At 39.6% G+C, this 23,601-nt stretch overlaps 1 protein-coding gene and 1 pseudogene across 3 annotated transcripts in view; both read right to left on the bottom strand.

Annotated features, from left to right (window-relative positions):
* Positions 1–23,601, bottom strand: part of LOC105483292 (serine/threonine kinase 39) — a 293,955-nt gene that overhangs the window by 260,744 nt on the left and 9,610 nt on the right. The gene's annotated exons all lie outside the window — the stretch shown is intronic.
* Positions 708–21,810, bottom strand: LOC105483353 (PHD finger-like domain-containing protein 5A pseudogene; annotated as a pseudogene).

Below are 23,601 nucleotides of genomic sequence, written 5' to 3' on the forward strand. Positions count from 1 at the left end.
ATAGCATAGCCCTGTAAACTTCAGGTAAAGGTCACATTTCAGACCTTTTCTTTAAAACAGTAAATTATGTAATAGTAAGTTACACGTGAAGACACTGCTTACAACACATCATATGATGACCAATACAGCCTAAGGGTCCTCCGATCATCCTCTCCCTCTTGGGTTCCTTGTAAATGTTCCCACTGTTACTGGTTTGGTATATCTCTTTCTAGCCCTTTTTCCTAGCCATTTATACATATATCCTTGAAACCACAAAAAAGATAAAGCATAAGAGTGTAGACTCCAGGACAGTCATTATGGAGGAGAATCCGCCTCTGCCAATATTTAGTCATATTAAATACATAAATACCCCATGATCCATTCATCCTGCTGCTTGAAGTGTCTCCCAGTGACTCGGCCCACAGATCCATGAGGGCACGTTCACAGATGTTCCCTGCAACACTTTTTGTGTGGAAACTGGGAGTTGCAAGAAGAGATAAGGAAACCCATGGTGACAGCAAATGTCTAGATACACACAGCAAGGTAGATGCATGGATTAATCACAAGAATATAGCGCTGAATTTAAAAAGTGAGAAATACTAAGTGCTAGAGCACAAAACTATTTGCATAGATTTTAAAATACACAAATCTCATCTGCCATAATAACCACATACCTCAAATGATTGCCATGAAATAGGGTAAAACATGAAAATAGTTTTAAGTGTTATGTGTTAAGCACTTAGTAAATATTCACTATTGTTAGATAAAAATATGTTCACAGTATACTATAAACTTTCTATTACAAAACGTCATTTATTACATCATCCTTTCTCCTCAAGTGCTTTCTTCCTATTAAAAAAAATACAGAGAACCAGCCTGGGCGAAATGGCAAAACCCTGTCTCTACAAAACACACAAAAATTAGCCGGTAATAGTGATGCGTGCCTGTAGTCCCAGCCACTCGGGAGGCTGAGGTGGGAGGATCACCTGAGCCCAGGTGGTGGAGGTTGCAGTGAGCCAAGATCACACCTCTGCACTCCAGCCTGGCCTGGGTGACAGAGCCAGACCCTATCTCCAAAAAAAAAAAAAAAAAAAAGTATAAGACAAATTGGAACACCATGTGAAAAACTGCATAGAGCAGTTAACTTTGGGGGGAATGTTTATATGTTTTTAGCTTATTTTCCTTGCTTGCTCATCTTTCCATAAAGAATGTATATGACTTTAGAATTTTCTTTAATCCTTAAAGTTCCTTTCAATATGGTTCATGACTGAAAATTAGAAACATCCTAAAAATCCATCAATGGCTAAGCAGTTCAATTGTGGTATATACAAATAGTAGAATATTCTATAGCCACTTTTTGTCAACCTGATAAATAGTATAATGTTGTGTGGGAAAAGGCGGGCTCTGAAATCACCCGCGTGAAGACCTGAGGGGCCGGTGGACAACAGTGGTGGAGCAGCATGGACTCTAGAGCCAGTGTGCCCACCTCCACATCCTACCCTGCCACGCAATCCCAGGCAAGTCACTCGGTGCCCCTGAGCCTCAAGCCTCATCTGCAGAACAGGGTGATGACAGTGTCTGTCTCATGGGGTTGCTGTAAGCAAATGTGAAAGATGTCATAAATAACAACAACCACAATAACAAAAACACAAGGTCCGCTAAAAAGTGGGTCCATTTTATCTAAGTAAATTAAATCTCAACAAAGACTGATTTGAAAATGCACGCACGCATGCAAAAGATCGCATATTGTTTAATTCCATTTATACTCTGGATAGTATCTGGAAAGATCACATATTGTTTAATTCCATTTATATTCTGGATAGTATATCCAGAATAGGTAAATCTCAGAAACAGGTGGCTGCCAGGGGTTGGGAGAAGGGAAAATGGAGAGTAACTGTTTCATGGTATGGGGAACGGTGGAAATGTTTTGGAACTAGACACAGGTGGTGGCTAAACAACATTGTGAATGTACTAAATGCCACTGAATTGTTCATCTTAAAGGGATAATTTTATGTTATGTGGATTTCACCTCAGAAAAAGAAGCATGTAAAACAGTAACATGGTTTACAAGATATATACAAAGGATATACATAAATATTCAAAAGGTTGACTACAGGGGAAAGGAATGAGTAAGGGAATAAGGATAAAAGAAAGTCAAGAAATAATGTTACACAGGGTAATTCTGAAAAATGTCCTGCCCAGACCACTGAAAACTGTGTGCCGCGAACTGAGGTAAGATTTTCCTCTACACTGGAAATCCAAAAGACTGTATTGGTTTGCTGCCCCTTCTTGGCAGCCACTCTATTCTTCTTTTTGTCATTTGCTGTTTTTGCCCAGTAGTATATATCTTGGAGCTCTCTTCATATTAGTACATACCATCTTTTATCAGTCTCTTTTACAGCTCTAAGGATGTACCATGATCCACATGTTTTCAACACAGTATTTGCACTGACCTTACATAATATGCCAGTGAATGAAGGTTTCACAATGAAGGATCAAAAATGGCTTGCAACAGTGTGTGCCAAAAACAAAAGCCCTATTCTGAAATAAGTTAAAATTGTAGAGTTATTTTTTATGCATCCTTCATAGTCAGACTGCTCCCACAAACCACTGGCATTACCAAACGGCCAAGACTCCAATCATACCCTCCCCCCATTTCCACATCCTCCAAACTGAGGTTGATTTCATTTGATTTTACAGGGGAGAAAAAAAAAGTTAGCTGGATAAGAGTTCATTGTATGGTTCTTTGCTCCAAGATGACCCTTCCATAAGCCTCGTGACCACCTGGCCTGGCTGTTTGGTATTAAGTTTAAAGGCCTGGAATTAGTTCAGAGAATACACAGGGCGTTAGTAATAAATAAGTCCAGGAAGCTCACCTTGGACCTTCTGACTCCTCCACCTACCATGCTAAAAACTCTACTTTTGCTGGATCTGTTTCCCAAATCCCAAACATCAACATGTCACCTGCTCAAATAGAGTGTATCTAACAGAGTTCTCTGAGACTTTGTTTTCATCAAAATAAACTAAAAGGCTGCCCTTTTTAATAATTAGTCACGAATGTCAGTTGCCTCAAGGTGACACAGGAGAAACAAACCTGACATTTGTAAAGGAACAGCAGCTGGAAAGAATCAGACAAGAGGAAAGGGGGAAAATGGAAACATTCCTGCCTGGGGTAGGTAAGGAATTGTATTTTAGAAAACCTAAAATAGCCTTTTATCAGAGGTGGGATAAAGGTCATCACCATGGACCATGGTACTGGGGTAGAGGACAAAGCCACCTCTGAAGTGCACCTCACCCTGCTCTCTAGGGACCGGCCAGAGAGTGGGGTCTGTGAAGGTGCCAAGGGTGATCTAGCATCTCTAAGGACTGGGCAGTTATGCAATACAATTATGTTTTTACACAGCATCCCTCCCACAGGACATTCCAATAAGCTTGACAAAGGAAATCATTCATGCATTGGGTAAAAGCAATGTGAGGAGAAACCTCATACTGGGAGAAGAAAGACAGGAAACAGAGTTCAGATATGGACAGGTCTCCCGGGCGCTTCCTCCTTAGGCCTGCAAATCCCAACCCAATATAAGGGGCAATGGGAGAAATGGGCAAGGTGACCTGACCAGAGGTACATGGAAGGTAAGGACTGAGTTAAATCAGAGGAAGACAGACGAAGGCTTCCTGTCTCCCAGAGAAGGTATGTCTTCACTCTTGGCAAAGACAGAATCATCTTCTGTCAATCGACCTGAGGTCGGTTTGGGATTTTTTGTTTTGTTTGAGGCCAGCTATTTACTCTACTTGTTAAATAAGAAACACAAGTAGCAAAATATTTTCCTAATTTACGACTTTGCAGCCTAATTTATTTTGACAGAAAGAGAAGCATGTCTGCACACCAAGGCAAAAGTTGTATTTGGCTGTTTGAAGATCTCCTTGGCATTCCTGCAAGAAATTCCTAGGTTTGGACAGTCCAGGAGAAGGGACTAAATGTCTTTTTTTAGTGACGTGAGTCATCGAATGAAGCGGCAAATCGCCATCCTCAGCTTGAGCAAACCTGACAAAAATACGAGTTTTTAGGCAGAGAAACGTTGTTATAAGCCACCTTCAAAAGAAGACATTATTCGTGTGCTTTCAGCTTTCTAAAGCCAAGGCTAATGCCACCGCCACACCTCTTAGGCACGGATGATCTCATGAACAGCAGCGGACTTTCATCTCCTGAGAGGTCTTGGTTACCGGCTCTGCGCCAGGCACTCCCCAGCTTGGTGACGACCTGCATACCTGCCCCTTTCCCATACCAGGAAGCTTTACCCAACCAACCTGCTAGGACCAAGGCTTTTTTAAAAGTTAGCCCAGGAGCCCAGAGAGGTGCTGGTTGGAATATGGTGAGCTCTAGCCCTAGGTTCTCAGCAGAAGCAGACATGTTCTGTTGGGAAAAGGAGACTTTGCTCAGACCTGTCAGGGTTGTATTTCCACAAGCCAGTATCTTATGGACATGAATAAACTAACAAAACCAAAATCAGTGATTATGTGTTTCTCTGCAGCTCTACCTGTGTCTTCAAAAGCATCCCACTCTCCCATGTTATTGAAGAACATTCCACAAAGGGTGCCTAGAAAGTAATGAGTCTGAATTTCTTAAATCACACAGGGAACGTGTTCCATTACAGCTCCAACTGGTAGAATTTCCTATGGACCTTCATTATTGGAAGAAGAGATTCATATTCAGCATGAATTAGAAAACCCCAGTTTCTATCAATCAGAAAAAGGCCAGTCTCTGGATGCAGGAAGGGGAATACTCTGTTTACTTATCATAACCTTTATTACCTTCCTATACCACAGAAATATAGATCTGGAGAAATCAAAGAATCACATAAACTGACATTTCAGAATATTTTTATTATGTGAGGATCACAGATTATCCTATCCTTGGCCCCACTTCCCACAAAAGAAAAAATATATACAGTTGCCCCTCAGTATCCGTGCGGGATTGGTACCAAAATCCATGGATGCTCAAGAACCTTGTATAAAATGATGTAGTATTTGCATATGGCCTATGCATATATTCATGTGTACTTTAATCATGTCTAGAGTAATACCTAAGACAATGTAAATGCTATGTAAATAGTTGTTACACTATAACGTTTAGGAAATAACGGCAAGAAAAAAAGTGTGTACGTGTTCCGTGCAGACGCAATCATCCATTTTTTTCCAAATATTTTCAATCTACAGTTAACTGAATCCACAAATGCAGAAGCCATGGACATGGAGGACTGACTGTATATGTATTTAATAGTCAAAGCCAGCCCTAGAAACATAATGTCCTATGGAGGGGAGGAAGAAAAAAGCATACTACTAATTCTAAGATCACATCCATGTTATCACGATTTAGACAGAAATAGCCTCCTAGCAGTAAATCACTAAAAATCTTTCTATTTTGAAAGTACTAAGATATGTAGGAATCATATAAACTTCTTTTAACACCATGTCACCATTAAGGAGGCAATAAATGGAAATTACTGGCATGACTTTTGCTAACAGGAATTGTAATGGAGAAAGAATTTAAACAGAACTAAACCACATAAATTGGAAGAGTGTTCCCAGATAACCCTGTGCTCTAACAAAGCTTCTCTACTCTGAAACATTGGCACTGCAGCTGTCACTTGCCAAGGCCCATGGGACAGCAGAGGTGAATGTACAAATTAGACAAGTAAGTTGTAAAGAACCACAAAAGCTCAGAAAATTCCCCAAAAGAATATGTTGGGAAAGTTCACTTTCGCAGTGTTCAACATGTATCATCTTTTCCGCAAAGCTGACTGGACAAAGTCCTACCATCAAACATAGTGACCATGGGGCACAGCACCACGCATACCAGAGTCAGGTCATAGGACAGCGGTACTTGCGTCAACTCCTCTCCCACTTCTCCAAGCCAAACGCTCAACCAAGGCGGGTTTGCTACAGCAAAGTCACCTAAAGAACATGACTGTACTGAGACAAACTCCTGTGATTTTGCCTCTGAGTAGAAAGGCTGAGACAAAAATCGAAACAGTGTCACATCTTTCCAAAAGTAAATTCCAGCCACAGAGACCAAAGAGAAGAACACAGAATGCACTCCTCCCCCACCCCCCAAAAAATCAAGTGTAAGAAATAAAAGTAGATTCCAAAAGGTCTAAGCTCTGAAAAAGGCATGGGGAAGCCTGAATTAAACACAGAGAAAGCTATTAGAAGAGTCAAAAGATTGACAGAAGTTCATGCAGCCATTCAACAAATTAACAACCAGCTCCTAACAAGTGGTATGAACCGTGTTAAATCTTACTCACGACATAAAACTCAGGCCAGGAATGCTTCTTATCCTTCAGGAACTTAAAAAGCTACCACAGGAAACAAGCTATAATTATGCGCAAGCTGCTGCATTACACAGCTACAGGTGATTTTCCCTAAGAATCATATGAATCAAGAATTTGGGGTGGGCATTTAGGTTGAACCTTGAAAGAGTCACATAATTTGTATATTAAGGAAGAAAAAGTGAGACGATAGCACTCTAAAAAGTAGGCAGGGGGCTGGGCACGGTGGCTCACACCTATAATCTCAGCACTTTGGGAGGCCAAGGCGGGTGGATCTCAAGGTCAGGAGTTCAAGACCAGCCTGGCCAGCATGTGAAACCCCATCTCTACTAAAAATACAAAAATTAGCCAGGTGTGGTGGTGGGCACCTGTAATCCCAGCTACTCGGAAGGCTGAAGCTGGAGAATCGCCTGAACTCAGGAGGTGGAGGTTGCAGTGAGCCAAGATCACGCCACTACACACCAGCCTGGGTGACAGAGTGAGACTCTGTTTCCAAAAAAAAAAAAAAAAATCTTCAGATATTTTTGGTGTGTTCAGATACTTCCCACATACACTTAACTCTCGATTTCTTGCTCAAAAGCCTAGCAGAATACAGATAAGTCAGGTACTATGGGGACTTCCTACCCTGGACAGAAGAGGTCTCTATCTCTGTCCACTTCCTCAGGGAAAGGGAGGCTTTTCTGTGACTTTTTTACTTCCTTCCCTCCTACTAAATCACAGAGAGTTGTGTGTAGGTCTCCTCTATCCCTCTATTGGCCAAACCTAATGCCAGTCAGACAGATGCCCTTAGCTAAAGAAAGAGAAAACATATCTAACCCATTCCTGACCTTCTCTCCAAGTGGTCTGGGGCAAGCAGGCACTCCTCTCAATGCAACAAAACTCTGGTCTCACAGCTGCTCTCCTACCAATCTCAGTGTTGCCTGATGGTCCAGGTTTAGGAACTTAAAAAGCAAATCAACATTTAAACAGATGAGACTGTGTTCACGACTTCATAGATGCCTTCCAGGCCCTCACAAGTTACCTCGATATTAAAAAGGAGACATCAAATTCCTTTCACCTACTTTTCTTGCTTTCATCTATTTTTTTTTTTTTTTGCAAATTTTGATTTACAAGTTTACTTTAAACTTTATCATCCAAGCATTATTTGCTCATCTTACTATAGAATGCACCTTGAAACATAACGGCAAGTTGTGAGGTATTGCACAACGAAAGAGATGAAGAGCCTTCCTTTGCTTGAGTATTTGAATAACGATGATAATCAAAGTTGTTCTTTGTTAATAAATTTTAATGTGAATAATATATACATTTATAAATAGAGACAAGGGTCTCACTATGCTGCCTAGGCTGGTCTCAAACAGCTGACCTCAAGCGATTCTCCTGCCTCAGCCTCCAAAGTGCTGAGATCACCAGCATGTGCCAATAATGAAAGGAAACTAAACAACTCAGTTAGCAACAGCAACAAATGCCCACCAAAGCTGAGAACTTCCTCTGCTGAGAAGCAACACACAAGTACTGAATATGCTGTTGGTTTATCTGGTGAGAGTTCTCCTGGGGCAAAGAGAAAAACACTCTAAGCAGCACAGCATAATGGTTAAGAGCGGACTTAGGGACTCTGGAGAGAGAGGAACGCGATTTGACCCTAGCAAATATTTTAAATCTTCAGCTTCATTTTCTTCATTGGCTTGGTATCAGTATTAAATGAAATGTGCATGTAAAGAGTACCTGGCAGAGCAGCGATTAATACAGCACTGATAGGTGGAAGAGATGACTAACAACATGGATACAGCTCTCTTCTCCCAAAGAGACACATATAGTCAACTCCAAAAGAGATGTCAAAATCAAAGGCAAGTCATTTCAATTGCATCAAGAAAAATATTCCGTAAAATCAAAGGCAATATTTCCAGGGAAATTTTGGTTCCTAACAGTTCTCCATTAAATGCTTGCTTAGTTTCTTCTGGATGAAATAAAAAACTTTTTGTCAAAGAAAATATAATTGAACATGTGTCCAAATGAGGAGATTAAGATTATACACACTGCCCTCACTTTCAGTTAAATACCACTTTCAATTAAATCTAGACTGCATTGCAGGGGTCATTTTTTTAAGATGAGTCACGTCATTTAGTATTTTTCCAGTAAAAGGTAGAAATCTTTGGCTTCAAATGCTGATCTAGGAGACAGAGTCAGAAATAATGGTGATTCCTTTTGTTTCCTGGGTCAGTTTCTTTTGCATTGCCGTAATTCATTTACTTGGTAAGTCATACTGAACTGCTGGTGATTTCAGAACAGGAAGGCAAGTGAACACATGAGCAGGATGATGGGAAGTAAAAAATTCCACTATAACCAGGATACCTTTGTTCAAAGGCACAATTCTATTAAATTCACATCCTGTGGTCATTTGTTAAGTTCTTAGAACAATGGTAAATTTAGTTACTGGATACAACAAAAAAACCATTGTTTCTTTTCGTTATTTCTCTTCCTTGTTGAAAGTTTAAACATTGTCTCAGAGTCCAGAGTTTACATACAAGCTAGAACATGATGTTAATACATGCATATCAAAAAACAAATACACACACACTTACATGTACATTCAGTTAGTGTTAGCATTTAACCCATGTTTGTATAGGCAGCACTAAACTTCAAAAACTTTTTATGAACAAAATTGTGAAGTTTCAGGAAAACATTAGTCCTGTCTCTCACTACTAGTCTATCTTGGAACAAGACAACTAGTCTGCAAGACAGAGTGGATGGCTGGAATTTCCAAGTTGGAAGTGAAATCCCTTCTTTTAGGATCAACAGTACAGCTATATAACATGCTATTGATGAAAGACAGAAGGACTTTGGAGATGGAACGATTAGTTACACACCTCCACCAGAGGACTGCCTCACAGGGCATAATCATTTCCCTGTTTCTCTCCTGCACACTTTCCAAGTTCCTCAAGGTGAGACCACAAAGGGCGCTTCTTTGGATTACCAAGATGTAGCGATGCCGGCACTCACCGGAGCGCAAGAAAGACCAAATAAAGAGATAGAGGATAATTAACTCATCGTCTAGTCAAGAAAAAGCAGGGAGATTAAAATTCTGACCTTCAGCCAGCTCACAGTTGCTCAGGTCTTTCTAAAGAAAAGACTCTCCACTCTTTCGACCCTGTTTCACGATTTAACAAGTATGGATCCGCTTTCTCTAACATGGAAGGAAGAACTTTCCTAACCCACACAGCGCCTTGCACTACCAGCCAGGAGATGACAGGCATGTTTACAGAGTAGTGTATTTGCATCGTTTTTCCTTCTTTTAAATGTCTAACAGTCTGCTGTTTTGGCTGAATATTCTAGTCTGGTTTCAACGGTGGGAAGCACATGAGCGAAACCCTACGGTGTTTTCACTTGGTGTAGGAATCTCTCTCCCCACTATAATGAACTGTGAGTCCACTGCCAGAATGCTTCTGTGCTCTTTTCAGCTGTCAGTACTTTAGCATTAATGCTAATAACTTTTCTAAACCTCCCAATGTCCCCATCATTGCTCCGGAGAGACGACAGGCCATGAGGATTGCTGCTTTATGCAACTTATTTTATCAATTGCATTTGTAGGTACTTTGTGTGATAGAAGAAAGAATGAGAGGAGTAGCAGAGGGTATTTTTAGAAGATACCTCATCTCCTCATATCTTCTGAGCCTTTTTACCAATGTAGTAGCATTAATTATTTTGAAGACACATAAAAAGTGGTTTGGAATGTAAGCATTTCCGTTCATGATTTCCCTGTATGTGAAATGTTTAAGTGCTTAAGCTACCATAAGATTAATCCTTTTTTAACACCACAAAACCAGTTAGAGGATAAATATGTAGAAAGTAATCATTAAAATAGAAGGTTTGAAAAGAGAACTTTTATCTATCCTAATTATCCTATAGGAGGTGCTTAATTAATGTTTATTGCATGACAGTGAATTCTCTAGTCAGTGAATTCTCAATTAGCCATACCAATGGAAGGGTACACTGATGTGGAAAATATAAATAACAAGAGCCTTCACACACTGAGTACTTTCCACGTAAAACAGGGACAATAACACCTGTCCATTGGGTTGTTGTATGGACTACATGAGCTAACTGTGAAATGCATTTAGCCTAGGAGCTGACAAGTAGTAACAACTCCTCAGTGCTAACCGCTATTATCATAATCATCATTGTCATTTTCTATGTATTACACATTCATGATCTTTAAACCTTAAAACAACTCTGCAAGGCCAATATGATGATCCAGATTTGGTCCTGAAACACCACAAAGCACAATGAGGCCACTAAGTAACTGACTCTCAGTCACAAATCTAGCAAATGATGCCACTGGGTTCTGAACCAGGGTCTGACTGGAGTTGCCTCCAATTGCCGGGTGATGCTACTTTAAAAATAGGGACCTTTCTTCTAGAAATTCACTTCTTGGCCAGGTGTGGTGGCTCACGCCTGTAATCTCAACACTTTGGGAGGCCGAGGGAGGCGGATCACTTGAGGTCGGGAGTTCAAGACCAGCCTGGCCAACATGGTGAAACCCCGTCTCTACTAAAGATACTAAAAAATTAGCCGGGTGTGGTGGTGTGCGCCTGTAATCCTAGCTAATCAGGAGGCTGAGGCAGGAGAATCACTTGAACCCAGGAGGCGGAAGTTGCAGTGAGCCGAGATTGCACCACTGCACTCCAGCCTGGGTGACAGAGTGAGACTCTGTCACAAAAAAAAAAAAAAGAGAAAAGAAATTCACTTCTTGTCCTGAAGTTTGAGAATTGTAAACCTAGGTCAGACAGCAAAAGCAGAGGAGGCAAAGAGGACCATAGCAAGGGTGAGGGCTTTGCCAACAGCCACGACTAGGTTCAGATCCAGCTACATGACCTTCAACAGACTGTGATCATCCAAGTCTCTGCCTCCTGATTTGTAAAAATGAGATAATCACACCAACCCTCGCAGGAACGATGAAAGGATCATGCGTAAAGTATGCTGAGTAATTGGTCCAGTCCTCGGCACACAGCAGGTGCTCCGTAAGTGTTTGTATCAGAATTATCTGGTCGACCTGAATTGCTTTTAAAAGTCATCGTGGTATGGAGGAAAAAAATCCCTCCCAGAATTTTGACTTTGAATATTTTTTCTAAAGCTTACTCTACCTCAAAATATAAAGTAAAATTCTCCCCCAGACTCAAATAACTTCTATTACACATAATTTTTCTTTTGTCATGTATTACTTTACACACATAAACACAGAAAAATATATTTTGCCTCTGTAAACACAAAGAAAAAAATTATATATAGTCATATGTTCTATATAGAATCATATTCACATAAACTTTGGCACTTATAAGGGGAGAAAGAAAAGAGTATAATGAAAATTAAACCAAAATATAAAAGAATAGGAAATTCTTTTAAAAAATCGCTCTCTTGGAGCACTGTTATGCTACAAGATAACTGATGAAGAGGCTCTATACATACGTATGTACTGATCATGATGCTGATAATAATGCTGATAAAGACCCATCAGCATTAAAAAAAAAAAAAAAAGGATAAACAAGGGGACACAGTCAAAGGGAATATGGTTCAACTGATTATTTAAATCTGGTAATCAGATAAACCATCAAATCTATAATAACATAACAGTAGGAAAATTCACTTCATTATTGCATGAAATGAAAAGTAAAAGAAAGCGCATTTACAAATTCACACTAAGCCAGGCTTTAGGTGATTTTCAACTCTCCACCAAAGCAATCAAATAGAGATTAACATGCCTGTCAGCTGAAACCAGGCTGTCAAAATGAAAGCCTTAAATTACACATGTCCTTACCAAAAAGGATTTAAAAGATTTTTCTCCTAAATAATAAGGAGCACTCCATAGTTTTTAATAAAATAATAATGTTTAATTTTGTATATGTACTAAAAAGGCATTTTTAAGGAGATTAAAATGCAGATTCAAGACCACCAGAAGAAACTTGCCAACACGAAATCAGACCATTTGGTCATCTCTTCCGAGTATGTTGTTCATTTGTCTTTTACCCAGCAACAATTCCTGCAAAATGATAATCAAAACAGCCTTTTGGTAAACAGGAGCTTAAACACTGCCTCTCAAATCAGATTGCATTTCAAGTGATCTGAAACCAAACTAAGAAAGCACTTTGTGAACATCGTTTTCATTTTAAAAAGTCACAGGGAAATTGCCCTTTGAGGTTCTGAGGGACACAGACACCAAAGTTTAGGACTCAGCAGTTCATGATCACTGACACATCCAACCCTCTAGACATCATTTTGAAAGTGAAGCAGAATGGGGTTCAGGAAGAAGAGAACAGGGGAAAAAGGGATACTTAATAGTGACTCTCAAGAGGAAAACAAAGCAACCGTGAGAAATCTTCCAGAGGATATTAACAAACTTTCATCTCTGAAACACTGGATCACCAAATACATCATAAAATTTGGGAGGATCAGATTCTCTTCTCCATATCCATGGAGAAGATACTGCTGATAAAACTATTGACATAGGAAAATTAGTTCCTCAAAGAGTATCAGGTTCCAAGTATATTTTTCAGAATTTTTTCACCATTACATAAACAGGATGAGCTACTTCATAGTACTCAAAATCCAGCAGAAAAGGCAAGACCAGACCATATCTCAGGATTCAGGTATCATTATTTCAGAATTTAAGACAATTTACAACTGAAACTGGGCATAAGATTTCCCGATTTACAATCCATAAGGAAAAAGGGAGGTTCTTCCTAGGGAAGAAAGTTATTTATTGACTCAAAATAATAAACTGCTCTTTAAACACATTGTAAGTATATACTTTAACAAAGAAAGTACACTAGATCAGGATTACATTTTGCTGATTGGGGTGATATGTCGTCTCTGTCTCTTTCTTTCCTTTTAAAGCCAAGTGTCACCTTAGGTGACCAGTTACTTACCTAAGAGTAACATTACATAAAACACTCACTAGTGGTGCCTGCCACACTTGTGATTCCTTCCCACGCAGGAACTTCCGAGGCTACACCCTTATCCAAAGAGGGTGCCTGAGTTTAAGGCAGTCAGGAGTTCTATGAAGGGACTCACTAAAAACTAGATTCTCAATCTTTGGGGTTAAGATTGGGAAATAAAGACAGAATCCAGCAATTAGCAGCCACACTTGTGGCTAACAGGGAAAGAAGAGAGAGGGAGCTATGAATGAGCCAAAATTCTGACTAAGTAGAAACGACATGACAGAGAAGATATGCACAGAGAGTAGATAAGAAAGCCAAGTAAAAACAGCCAGAGAAGCAGGTAGGCATGAACAAAGCAAACACACGCTGATTGGCTGGTTACACTAAGGTTAGAGGATCCAGAATAGTGAGGACCCAAAATTTCCTGCTGCTGAGGCCTTATCCACTTCCCAGTCCATACATAGACATTTCACTGCAATTCCCAAGACCGAGATCCTCAACTTTTCCAGGGATGCTAGAAAACCCAGGATTAGGGATGAGATTCCTGTCCCCCTATTCCCACATCTATCTTTATAAAGAATGCCCCATTATTTGGGTTATTTTAGTGAGTCCCTGTTCCTTATAACCTAAAGGGTAGATTAACCAATTTTGTTATATTCTATGATCCAGACTTCTCACCAATTCAAAAAAATTTTCCATAAATTTGCTCATATGAATAAACTTCATCACACTTCATTTTTTAGACCATAAGTGATGCAACTTTCGTTCCCTAAACTGAGGCGATAATTTTTTTCTTTTCCAATCCACAATTAGCCAACCATCCCACCCCATCCACCATTTTCTCCTAACCTTAGATATTTTAGGTCTGGGTCAAATCGGGAATAAGGCAAGATGCCTTCTCACTCTAACTCCCTGTTACCTTTAAGGTCAGTAATGGGAGCAACTAAGCTAGCATTTAATTAGTACAACTGGAAAAAATTTTCACAGTGTCTATCAAAAGTATAAATGCAATACCACTGGCCCTAGCCATCTGAAATTCTGGACATCTATCCCACAGAAATAATAAAAACTTGGAAATAATAAGTTCATCAAGAAAGGAATTAGTTAAGTAAATTAAGCTGTACTCATACAACAGAAACGGATCCAGAATAGGTATTTTTAAAGGAGGTGGATCTCTGAGAAATGGCCTGGAATGACAGCTGTGAATATTTATAATGTGTACACTTTACTAAAAATATTTACAGAAAATATACAGAAGTAAAATACCCAAGTAATATATATTACTTTGAAGAAGTAAAATTTACAGGTTGAAGAACATTATGTATAGTTTCCACATTACATGTAAAATTATTACATTTTGGAAAAATCTTTATATAGATGTATACATAGAAAAACATCTGCAAGGATACACACTAAACTGGCTATACAGCCCATCTCTGGGCAATGAAAGTTGGGAGCTATTTTCATCTACTTGATTCACAAATATTACACATTTGTAACTTTAAAAACTTTTTAAATAAAGACTAGTCATGCCAAAAGCTATTTTGTACTTTTGTTCTAAATACTATAAAATCATTAAAATTTAGAAGACCACAAAATTCAACATTCATATCATCAAATTAAATTCCTATTCATTTCTCCCACACCCGTATGAAATCATTTAGCTAGCTCTACAAAAAGATACCACATATTTAACTCATCTAGAAAATCCTCACACTGCCAGCTCTAGGTTTGATACAAAGTCACTATGAAATCCAAAAGTCACTACTCTGTTCAAACATATCCACAAACAGTAAGAAAGTTACTGACTCTTAACTTCTCTGTGGCAGAACTTTTTGTAAAACAATTTTTTTTTGAGATGGTATAACAGTACATCTCCCTTCCTTCTATTATTTCTAAACTAAAACAAAAAACAAAAAAACTAAAACAGTCTGCTGTGTCGCCCAGACTGGAGTGCAGTGGCGCGATCTTGGCTCACTGCAAGCTCCGCCTCCCGGGTTCACGCCATTCTCCTGCCTCAGCCTCCTGAGTAGCTGTGACCACAGGTGCCTGCCACCATGCCTGGCTAATTTTTTGTATTTTTAGTAGAGACGGAGTTTCACCGTGTTAGCCAGGATGGTCTCGATCTCCTGACCTCGTGATCTGCCTGCCTTGGCCTCCCAAACTGCTGGGATTACAGGTGTGAGCCACCGCGCCTGGCCAAAACAATTTTTCTACCAATTGACGTGCCAAATATCAGAATAAGGTGATCCAATAGTATCTGGAAGACAAAAGGCAAAGTATAATAGATACTCCTAAAAAATCTAAATTGTAACACAGACATTAAGATTAGATTGTATTAGATATATTCTGTGATTCTGAAAACATTTAAGTATGAGAAAAAATACACTTATACACTTTGCAGTAATCATAAGGCATGCTTGCCTATCAGTGTATGCCAAAATCTCAAGAAACAAAATCACTTTTGCCAAGCAAGTATTAATCTAAGACTAGTTTATTTTACTTGCTCTGACAAATTAAATGTGAAAGTACTGGGAATACAAAAAAAGTAGACATTTCCAAAAATATCAATTTACGCTTTTTTTTTTTAAAGTCCTATGCTAAGTAAATATATACTCCTACATCAAAATTCAAGCAGTATCTAGCCTTGGGTGATGAGGTTACTTTTCCTACGTTTCACTCATCAGTGTTATATAAATTTTCTACAATGACCATATATTATTGTTTGTATAATATTTGAGAAGTTTAAAATAGGGCCAGGCTCAGCGGCTCACACCTGTAATCCCAGTACTTTGGGAGGCTGAGGTGGATAGATCACCTGAGGTCAGGGGTTTGAGACCAGCCTGACCAACATGGTGAAACCCCATCTCTATTAAAAATACAAAATTAGCCTAGTGTGGTGACACATGCCTGTAATCTCAGCTACTTGGGAGGCTGAGGCAGGAGAATAGCTTGAACCAGGAGGCAGAAGTTGCAGTGAGCCAAGATTGTGCCATTGCACTCCAGCCTGGACAAGAGCGAAACTCCATCTCAAATAAATAAATAAATAAATTTAATTTAATTAAATAAGCTTGGAATTTTTAATAACCTCAGAGATCCAGATAACATCTTTTTCTCAGTGCTTCTTCCTTACATGAGAAAGGAACCCAGGTCAGCCACGGGAAGGACGCGCTACAATTCTAATTCCACGTCCAGACCTGTCTTCCAATGTAATAAACAGGTCACTTAGCCTTTAAATCTCTAACTTTATAAAGATAACACTTAGCCCTCTTCCCACATCTAAAAGCGTATAACATTTTATGATAAGGGCTTTTACCAGAAAGACTTTACAACTTAATAAAAGGTAAAATAGGCCAGGCGCGGTGGCTCACGCCTGCAAACCAACACTTTGGAAGGCCAAGGTGGGTGGACCACGAGGTCAGGAGTTTGAGACCAGCCTGGCCAAGACACCAGCCTGGCCAAAATGGTGAAACCCCGTGTCTACTAAAAATACAAAAATTAGCTAGGCGTAGTGGCAGGCGCCTTATAATCCCAGCTACTCCAGAGGCTGAGGCAGGAGAATTGCTTGAACCCAGGAGGCAGAGGTTGCAGTGAGCTGAGATCGCACCACTGCATTCCAGCCTGGGCGACAGAGCAAGACTCCAACTCAAAAAATAAATAAATAAAAGGTAAACAGTACATCTCCCATTATTTCTAAACTAAAAAAAAAAAAAAAAAAAAAAAAAAGAACTAAAAAAAATGAAGAGGGGCAACTCTGTAATTCTGTCAATAACTGTTATTAAGCTTCTAATATTTCTATCCTAATAGGCCAGCAATTCTTCTTGAAAAACTGTGAAACATGGAATAAAATATTGCTGGACTGACTTCAAAGTAAAGAAACTTCCTTAATTATCTAAGCAACAATCTACCTTTAAATTGAGTGATACACAGACAATGTGTTATTTTTCCGGCTGTGACAAATCTAGCTCATGACTTGTCGGTGGCAGGAGAAACAAATACATATGCATGCAAACAATCTATATTTTTAATGTGGTGTTGAGTTTTAAGAAACTCAGTCTGGAATAAAACACCTCAAGGCTAAAAAAGGATCAGCATTACACACACACACCCTCCCTCACCCTTCAAATATCACATTGGAATCAACATTTTTAGATTGTTTAGCAAGCGACACACTCCCGAAGTCACTTCTATAGCAAAAATCACTCTGATGCTTAGTTCATACAGCAATGAAACCTATAGTCCATGAAACCTATAAACCATGGCACTATAACAATGAGAGTGTAGACAAGGTTGTTGGGTAATAATTTCCCCTAACACATGTGAAAAACAAAAGTTAGATGAATGACAAACATTGTATATTCATCTTCCTTGTGCTAAATTAAGCTGCTGTGGCAAGGAATCTGCAAAATGGCAATAAGAATTCCTACCATCCTTGTATACACATCCCTCTGCCATGTGATTTTACCACTCCTCCCAAAAAGTAGAAAAATCTATTTCCTTTCCCTATGAATTTGAGCTGGCCTTGTGATGTGCTTTAACCCACAGAGTGTGGCAGAGTGGCATTGTGTGACTTTCCAAGACTAGGCCTCAAGAGTCCTTGCAGCTTCCATTCTCACTATCTTAGAACACTGCTGCAGTCAAGAAACAAAGTTCAGGCAAGTTTCTTTCAGGATGAGAAATCAGTGAAAAGTGAGGGCCAGTCAACAGCCACCACCAACCACCCCACACGCAAGTGAGACCATTTGAAAACAGAGCCCCAGCCAAGCTGACCATGGGTCTGACCCCAAACTGAAGAATTGCCCAGCCCAGCCAAACCCAAATTGCTAACTTGTATTATAAGCAAGTAAAATGGTCCTTACTTTAAGCCACTAAGTTTTGGGGTGGTTTGTTATACAGCTATAGATAGCTGATACAGTGAATTTCAGAATCCATGATGAGAGAACCGAGCCTTTCAGTCTGTCAGAGGCACCCTTGATGGCAAAACTTCAAAAGAGGTACCTACCTCGACAAGAGGCTGCTGCTGAATCATCCTTGGAAAAATTACACTCTCCCTGCCAATTTCCTTGCCTTGACCCCTTGTCAAGTCCTGCAAATTGTAAACTTGGAAATGCCCCCAAATTCTTATTCTCCCCCTTTCTCAGACCTGCTCAGGTCTGAGGTCTCTTGAGGTCTCTTGCTGCTGTGTACTAGTCTTTGCCTCGGAATGAGTCCATCCATTTTCTCCCTGGCTTCGCAGACCTGACTGTAGAATCCCATCCACCACCCTACAAACTCCTCTCAGCCACCATCAGCTTTTACTTTTGCAATCCCTACCTCTGTGCCAACAGCTCACTGTAATCTCCAACCAAGTCCTAGTCTTATCACTTCTATGAAATAATGATCCAGAATTTATTACAAATAATAGTAAACAAAACTGATGGTAAACAACTAACAGCACTATCATGCTAAAGAGTCATTCTGTAAGGTTACATACTTATTCCAATACAAATACCATTGCTTAAAACATTTTTGGAAGTATTTTAAAAGCAAATTAATGTCACCTTAGAAAATTAGTCTCATTTCTTCATAGGAGGACTGATAGAAATGGCTAATTTTGTTGTTGTTGTTGTTGTTTACCAGAAAATAAACACCACCTTTATCAAAATAATAACAACAGAAAGGATTTTCAATTTCTCAGAAGGAAAATAACATGACACCAGCACAAGTGTTAAAAGAGTAAATGGCTACATTTCTTATTCTGATAGCTTCCCAGCACACTCCGAAGGTTCCTCAAGGACAGCTGCCACCAGAGCTGCTGCAAGAACATACTTTTCACTGGGCGTAGCTTCACAGTCAACTCCTCAAGCAAAGACTAAAATACTATTTCTTTTTAGAAGATCTTGGTTGAGGGAGAACATATCAATATGGAGAACAGATCTTTGCTTCTCGAATTCAAGAAAAACCATTAACTAATCTATCAATTTTTCTCTGATACAGTGTGCCAGAGTGCTCTGTGAAGAATCCTTTTCCATCCCTACCACGTGTCCAGGTGAAGGGAGAGGAGGAGGTGGCCAAGTGCCAGTACACTAGCAGACACTCCTGGTGATGCTCTGGGCTCCGCTCCCTTTCTGCTGGTAGTAGTAGGCATCTTTTCTGGCAGCTGCAGCAGCTTGATGTGGGGGGAGGAAGGGGCCACCCACCAATCACCTCTTCTTGAAGCCATATTTTTTGCGTTCATAGAAGAGATCTTAGAGCCCCTCAAATTGACAATCTTTGGGCAGCCATCTCTGTCCTTCTCCTGGATGGTGCACTCCTTACAATAATAGGCACCAGAGACTCCAAGACCTCCACGGATCACACGGTGCCCCTGGTAAGATCCATAGTTACACTCATCACATCATCAGAGTGCAGGGACACACACAGGAGTCACAAATCACACACTCGCCATCACATTTTTCACCCAGTCTTCCGATGGTAACATCAGCCTGCTTGTGGCAAAAGATCTAAGTTTTCATTTAAAAACAATGTAGCTATAAAGTAAAAATGGATACCCTCCCACACACCCCCTGAAGGAAAGAACACTTTCTGTATATAACAATTCTGATATGATTAATTTAAAGTCAGTCATACCTCATAAAGATCATCTTTCCTATTTTTGTCACTCCCTCTCTTCCAGGTAGCTCCAAAAGACAAGGAAATATTTAGTTTTAAACAACTACATATGGCTAAAAATAATTTCATTTTTTAATATGATAGATGAACAAAATGAGCATCCAACTGTAAGTTTTACCTGTCCTAGTCACTGGAACTTCAACTACCCCCCTTTTCCATAAAGGCTGTTTAAGCAAAAATATAAGTTACAAAGCTGCCTATATTATCTATTTCCAATGGGCTTTAAAGAACAGGACATGAAGGCCAGGTGCAGTGGCTCACGCCTGTAATCCCAGCACTTTGGGAGGCTGAGGTGGGCAAATCACGAGGTCAAGAGTTTCAGACCAGCCTGTCCAACATGGTGAAACCCTGTCTCTACTAAAAGTACAAAAAAATATTAGCTAGACGTAGTGGCGGGTGCCTGTAATCCCAGCTACTCGGGAGGTTAAGGCAGGAGAATCGCTTGAAGCCGGGAGGCGGAGGTTGCAGTAAGCCGAGATCGTGCCACTGCACTCCAGCCCAGGCAACAGAGTAAGACTCCATCTCAAAAAAAAAAAAAAAAGAAAAAAGAAAAAAAGAAAAAAGAACAGGACATGAAATTATAGCCTTCAGAAAGTCTTGTAGCATTTATGAAGACAATCAGAAAAATGGCTACAGATGAACTGAGAGGCTCAGCATCTCTTGGCCCTAGAGATCAGAGTTCGTCACTTGTTAAACAACTGGTGGGTATTTACTTTATTAAAGATAAACACTCTAGCCCCGATCTTGACTTATGCCAAAAATATTACTATTCTTAAGTTCATCCTAATGATCACAATTTGAAACTACACAGAAACACTTTCCCTAGTCCTATTTCAGCTACCCCCGACTACCCAGGAAAGGTGCCATATTAAAAATGTTTCCACAACAACTCGTGTTTAAGGTCAGGCACTGGGTTTAAGACTTCAGAAACTTGAAAGGGCATATACAAGGAAAAATTTTAAAGGGATTACATAGTAAAACATTCTCCGCTACAGCTCCGGTCACTCAAGGGACACTAAATGTGAGAAAGCACACACTGTTCCTGAATTGCCCAAAATTAAACCCACTTAATCCCCCTATACAGATTTTTTTCCCCACCCCTCAGTCATTAATTCCTTCTCCCAAAAGAGCAGGTACCCTACCCAAATAGTGCTTGCTGAGTTTGAATTTCTATTAAGGTACTGGCTTAAATGATGTTTTACTTGCTTTGTAAGGATAAACTATTAATCCTTGAATCACTCAAATACCAAAATGTTTCTAACTCAAAGGAAAAGAAGGGACTACGATTCAAATTCACCGTTTAAGTGACTAAAATTAATTTTGGTATTATTTTTCCTAATTAGGGTTAATTTCAGAATTTCTCTGTAATTTCATTTTTTAAACCTATATAATCAGTCCCTTCTTCATAAGACAAACCGAAGTGATTTCTGACTACGATATCCAACCCAAAGACTCTAAAATGATCTTTTTAAAGAAATGTCACATTTAGATATTTCTGGAAAGTACTAGGTTTCATTTGGACAGAATCTGTGTTTAGCCATCACAAGAACATTTCCAAAATGATTAAGTCAGTAAGATAAAAACTTATACTTCAAAACTATCCTCCTGAGTCAACAGGGGTATCTATTTCACCACACACAAGAATACTCTTCCTCTGAAAAGATGAATTGACTAGCTTGCAAATAGGCAGAGTGAAAACAAAAGATTTTTTAAAAATCAGGTGATGAGTGTCTCCTTTTTGTACTAAGTCAGTGGCAATACCTTTGCATGTTATAAAAAGGTGGCCTCATACTACTTACAGCCATTATAGTAGTATTTAGCCAGTCTTTGAACACTTTCAAGAAATTACCATTCAGCACCATCCCATACAACTTTCTGTAAGGAGGGAAACAGTCTGTATCTGCACTATCCAATAAGGCAGTCATAGCCACAGTTCATTAGTGAGCACTTGAAATGTGGCTAGTGCAACCAAAGGACTATATCCTATTTCTTTAATTTTACTTAATTAATTTAAATGTAAATAGCCACATGTGGTTAGTGGCTACCAAGCTAGACAGTGTGGTGCTAGCCCCTTTCTTCTGGCAACACTGCTGCTGCTCTGTTATAAAATACCAGCCCCGCCTAAGGGACCACCTCCCTCCAACTAATGATCGGTCATGCAGTATGTCTATTTCACGTACTTTTCGTCAACCCTCAACTTCCTGCTCCTCAACCTTACTTTACAACACACATCCACCTCCACCTCACTGACAGATGATCACCCAAGATTAAAAATATAATCTACTGTAATAGGCCAGGCAAAAGGTGATGGCTGAAATGAAGACACTGTATGTTTACATATAACCTGGTTACATGTTAAATAAACATGCCCTGATGAATAAATATAGGTAAATAAAAATCATTTTAATGCCCCTAAAGGCATAGATTTTTACTGATTCCTACACAATAAATATGTTCTCAGATATATTTTTACTCTATTAAAATTGAGTCATAGGCCGGGTGCAGTGGCTCATGCCTTTAGTCCCAGTACTTTGGGGAGGCCAAGGCAGGAGAATCACTTGAGGCCAGGAGTTTGAGAAGAGTCTGGGCAACACAGTAAGATTCCATCTCTACCAAAAAAAAAAAAAAAAAGTTTTAATAGTTTAAAATTTATTGAGTCAATAATCTTTTTTTTTTTTTTTTTTTTTTTTTTTTTTTTTTTTTTTTAAGACGGAGTCTCGCTCTGTCGTTGCCCAGGCTGGAGTGTAGTGGTGCGACTGGAGTGTAGTGGCGCGATCTCGGCTCACTGCAACCTCTGCCTACCAGGTTCAGGCAATTCTTCTACTTCAGCCTCCTGAGTAGCTGGGATTACAGGATGTGCCACCATGCCCGGCTAATGATTTTGTATTTTTAGTAGAGACGGGGTTTCACCATATTGGCCAGGCTGGTCTCGAACTCCTGACCTTGTGATCTGCCTGTCTCGGCCTCCCGAAGTGCTAGGACTACAGGCGTGAGCCACCGCAGCTGGCCCAAGTCAATAATATTTCTAACATCTGTCTTTACACCAATAAGGAAACAATGTGATATAAGTGGAAGAAAATACTGAATTAGGGCAGAATCATGAGTCTGGGATCCTAAGGACTTCGTGGCCATAGGCAAGTTTCTTCAACTTTGGCCATTAGAGAGTTTTCAGTTACAAGACAAAGCAGCTGGGATGGATTTTTTTTCCTTTGGTCTCTTCTAAAATTAAATTTCCTAATTCTCTCTATACTCTTGTGCCACCCTAGGAACTTACTTATAAAAGCCAGCAATGACCTGCCATTCTTTCCCCAGGAACCCCCATCTGCTGCTCCTCTTACTCTGCTTTCTTGAGGCACCCCATAATTAAACAAAGAGAGATAGTGACATTGCCAGAGAGAAAGAAAGAGAACCAGATGATTCAAATTAAAATCTAAGCTACACAGGATAGGTCAATAGGCACCAACCCCCCAAAATATAACTCTTTTTCAATCCCCAGACTAAACAGAGTAGGAAATAAGCAGTTGGAATACCCTTAATACAAACTCTGGTTCAAATTGATGCAACCAGTTCAAAACAAAATCATTGATTCTTCTAAGAATTAATCCACAGAATGATTATGAGAAGTCTCACAACTATCACAGGTCACTGGCTTCCAAAATACTCCCTGAATGAAGATCTATCATAGAGGTCATCCACCTCTACTTTCCATCTAGTTT

The sequence above is a fragment of the Macaca nemestrina genome, chromosome 11 (assembly GCF_043159975.1).
Source record: "Macaca nemestrina isolate mMacNem1 chromosome 11, mMacNem.hap1, whole genome shotgun sequence".
Taxonomy (NCBI): domain Eukaryota; kingdom Metazoa; phylum Chordata; class Mammalia; order Primates; family Cercopithecidae; genus Macaca; species Macaca nemestrina.